Genomic DNA, 4,593 nt, shown 5'->3' on the forward strand with positions numbered 1-4,593 from the left:
TAGTAACATTACGGCATGCTATATTATCATGGCATTTGATGGCTCATCTGGTCTTGCTCCACAATTGGTGTTCGCCTTATTCTCATGCAAAGCTCTGTAGTGCCTAAGCATGGATGAGGTGTTGTTATTATATGTCAGCTCCCTGGCACATAGCAAACACTTCACCTTGTACAAAGGTAAAGACAGCTTAACATAAATTGTATTGCACCATCAGTATTATGAAAATACATCTTCTGTAGAAATTTACATACCTTGTTGGGAGTAATAAGATCAGGGAGGACATCCTCCTCTTCTTAGCTGGCTCCATTTTCTCCTGACTTTCTCTCCTCACTCTCCTAAACCTCCAAACTCTCCCTAACCGCAGCTCTCCATCACACACCCACATTTTGACAAAGTTTGAACCACTTCCTAAACCAGTCACGTGGTACAGCCGGGCAGCGAGGGTTCGGATGTCATCATTTTCAGCTCCTCCCATAAATGAAGCAAGCCTCGTTACGTGCATCGTGGAAACGCCCCTCCATTACTCGACACAAGCTTTGAAGCCTTGATACACAATGTCACATCACTACTGTCCAGCCTTCTGTCTCCACTGGAGGGCCCAGGGAGCCTGTCCAGCCATCTGTTCCTGGTGGAGGGTCCGAGGGGCCCGTCCGGCCGTCATCTGTTGTTCCCGCTGGAGGTTCTGGAGAACCGCTCCAGCCGTCTTCGGTCTCCGCTGGAGGGTCCGAGGGGCCCGTTCAGCAAACTGCCTCCGCTGGAGTGTCAGAGGGACCTGTCCAGCCTTCGTCGCCTGTAGCGCCACCACCTGCTCCACCACCTGCGGCTCTCATGCAGTTGCCTGCAGTTTCCTCACTGCCGCCTGCAGTGCCACCACCAATTCCTGCCTCGCCTTCCGCCTGGCCAGCCTCCGGACCTGCTCAGTCGTCGCAGTTGCTGGCTTCACGGTCGACCTCCTGAACCGTTTTTTGGACTTCTGTGTTGTCGACCGCCGGGCTGGCCCCCTGAGCTACCCAGGTTTGCCTCAGACCCGGAGGCAACACACAGGTTTGTATGAAGTCACACTAACTAACCAGCAGTAACCCACATTTGATCAAAACAGGGGCAGAACTTTTATAACAGGTTATAATGTGTCATCACAATTGTTGTCAATCCAAACACACTTTCTGATTTTTGCTGTTTATTGTATAAGAACAACACACTTGTGGTCTGACCTGATGCTGTAGTACAACAACTATACAAATGTGAGCTCAGTGCATAAACATATATGATTTGCCAAGAGCAATTTAATTAACATTTAATTTGTTTATGTCAATTTCACATATACATAGGTATAAAAATATTCTTCTGATATTCTATCTGATCAGAATCTTTAAAATTCTTATTAATCAAACACATTTTTGCTGAACTTTTAGAAACAGGACATTTACTGTAGTTTTAAGAACAAAGGACTCATAAACCAAAGTAAAGACAACCTGATTTCTAACATTGCTGTACAGCACAGAGGGACTGTGGCCACTTCGCCGCAACTCCCTGTGGCTTCTGCATCGTGGCTGCTGGGTGACCCCCGCATCTGGGACTCTCCTCAACTCTTTTCTACAAGGGTTGCCAGTTTCCCGATTTGTCACCGTTCTGCATAGGGCGCTCTACGTACGCAAGTGTGCAGGTAAAACAAACAAAAGACTTCAAAATAAAGACAATATCAGGTTATCATTGTGTAATAGTGATGTTTTATATTAGTTATTCAAACTTTCTTACCTTGTTTCATATTCTCTAATTGTTCCTGTCGCTGACTGCGGCTTTTACTCACTTCATCATAACGTCTCTGTAACTGAGTCAGGCTGGTTTTTGTGTCTTCAGAGAAAAACAGATTAAAATTAAGTTAAAATATTCAAAGGATGCAGCTATGGTATAAGAACTTATACCTGTATACTCAGTATTTGCTCGCTTACCCTGAACTTCAAACTGTAGCTGACTGTAACTGCGACTCAGAATGTTGTATTTGGTCTGAAGTTCATCGTGTTTGATTTGAAGAATGTCGTAATTATTCTTGTTAAAAGCCACTGAAATACAACATTTTAAAAATTAAGATGATTGAAACATTGAACAGAAATAAGCGTCTTACTCTTTATTGTTAAATATATTAATACGTATTAGAAACTTGTTATATTACACACAGCATAAGTGTCTATGATACAGTAACAGACTGAACTTTGACCCGTTGTTATGACTGTCATCATAGTTTTGTCATTTTGTGTAACTGCTGTGTTTTTCTGTCCTTCATGAAAAGCTCTGAATGCTGTGCCTCAGGTGTGACTGAATGAGAGGATGATAACGGGCATGTGCAGGTACTTTGCTGTGATTGGAGGAGTCAGGACGCCAGGTCAGGGGGGAGATATCATCACCCCCACCCGAGATTGGGTACATAGTAGGGCTGGGTATCGTCACTGATTTCTAGAATCGATTCGTTTCCGATTCACAAGGTCCCGAATCGATTCGATTCAATTAAATTCAATTTGAATCTGGGAAATTTTGACAGTCAGAAATAGTATAATTCAGATCAGTGCATTTACATATTTTTGTATCTATAAAAAGGAAGCTGACACACGCAAGACTTTATCAAAGGTGTGAGCGTCACAGCAGATGCCTTTGTGTCAAAGTAGCTGAAGATAAAACACAGAAAAACATGAAGGTGGTTTTCGTGGCCTGGGATTTTATAAAAATATTCTGCAGTACATCAAAAACGAAAGAAAACCATTAATCAACATATGAACATTACCTCTGAAGTTACAGAGGTTTTATTAGAGACACGGCTAAGCGTTTTGCATTTTGCATAATTTTAAAAAGTTTAAATTTGTTCAGTATTGAACGGCAGAAATGAGGTTTTCTTTTCGGAAGTATGTAAAACGAAAAAAAAAAAAAACAGCGGCCGACAGCGCTGTAAACAACAGTAGACTTGTGCGTAACAAGCAAGCGAATAATGCAGAAAACAGATTTTTAGACGGGAAACTGTTCTTGAAGTACAGAGAGAGAGAGAGAGAGAGAGAGAGCTGTGCATGAAGTGTGATTTTTATCATGGTGGAAGCACACAGTAATGGTCAGAGTGATTTCATGACGATGTTTATGTGAAGCGTAGTTTAGATCTTCTTTTGCTGCTGGTTCAGTCAATATTGTTTGGAGAGAGAGAGAAAACTAACAGCTTTAGAATCAGCGCAAAAAGGGCGTGAACACAAAGCGCGGACCTGCCGAAACATCAGAATCAGCGAGCTGTCGGCTTTCAGCCCCGACCGTGTCCGTGCAGTTGTTGTGCCAAAAAGTGATTGTCTGCCAGAAAGTGATTGCCGTCCGCGGGAGCGCGCGCAGCCGCTTAAAGCGGCAGCGCCCGTCGGGTGAGAAAGGCGACATCTCACTGATTCTGAACTGCGGGTCCGCGCTGTGTGTTTATGTCCTTGTGCAGAATCCGTGTACCTGCTCTCATTTACTGTCTTAGCTGTTTGGTGGTTGTTGAAATTTTGTGAGGTTTCACCTGAGATTTTGGTGTTTCGGGCAAAATAAATTTATATTAAAAAATCGATTCAGGATTTTAATGAATCGATTTCACGTTATCCAAGCCAGAATCGATTTTAATCGATGAATCGATTATTAAAACCCACCCCTAGTACATAGCCCCAAGTGCGATAGGAGAAGGATCGTTGAGTGCCAGAGGAACTGACCTGAAAGATAGGATCATGGCCAAGCTTGAAACCTGGATCCCCCGTAGCCGGTTACCAAGATTACGTGAAGTACCCTCAGAAGGTCTGCTAGATGATGTTAATGCAGCACTACGGATGATACCTACAACCACGATTATCAACACTAACAAGCTGATCTACACCACGGCAGCAGTGATCAGTGAGATGCTTGGCTACAAGTTGAACAGCCACAAGGGGCAGTACCCTCCATGGAGAAGGAGGCTAGAGGGCAAGATCAAAGTAGCACGGAGGGAGGTTAGCCAACTAACGGAGTTGCAGAAAGGCGCGACAAAGAAGGTGCATAAGAAATACAGCAAGCTGTCCATACCTGAGGCCTTGGAAACTGCCAAGCAAAGACTCACAGCCTTGGCCACCCGCTTGAGGAGGTACACCAGAGAGATAGAAGGCAGGAGAATAAACCAGCTGTTCTCTACAGAACCAGCAAAGGTATACTCTCAGTGGCAAGGGAACAATAAGAGAACAGCACCACCAAGGCTGGAGACGGAGCAATACTGGAAGAGCATATGGGAGAAAGACGCAACCCATAACGGCAATGCTCAGTGGCTAGTGGATCTGAGGGCAGACCATAGCAACCTCCCTGAACAGGGTCCAGTAACCATCAGTGGCAGACATCCAAGAAAGGGTCTCCAGTATGAAGAGTTGGACAGCACCAGGGCCCGACATGGTTCATGCCTACTGGCTGAAGAAGCTGACTGCACTCCACGAGCGCCTGGCAGCACAAATGAACCAGCTGCTAGTTAGCGAGAGACACCCAGAATGGCTAACCGAAGGTCGGACGGTCCTGATCCCCAAGGACCCCAAGAAGGGACTGGTCCCATCCAACTACCGACCAATAACCTGCCTC

This window comes from Oreochromis niloticus, linkage group LG22 (genome assembly GCF_001858045.2).
Source record: "Oreochromis niloticus isolate F11D_XX linkage group LG22, O_niloticus_UMD_NMBU, whole genome shotgun sequence".
NCBI lineage: Eukaryota > Metazoa > Chordata > Actinopteri > Cichliformes > Cichlidae > Oreochromis > Oreochromis niloticus.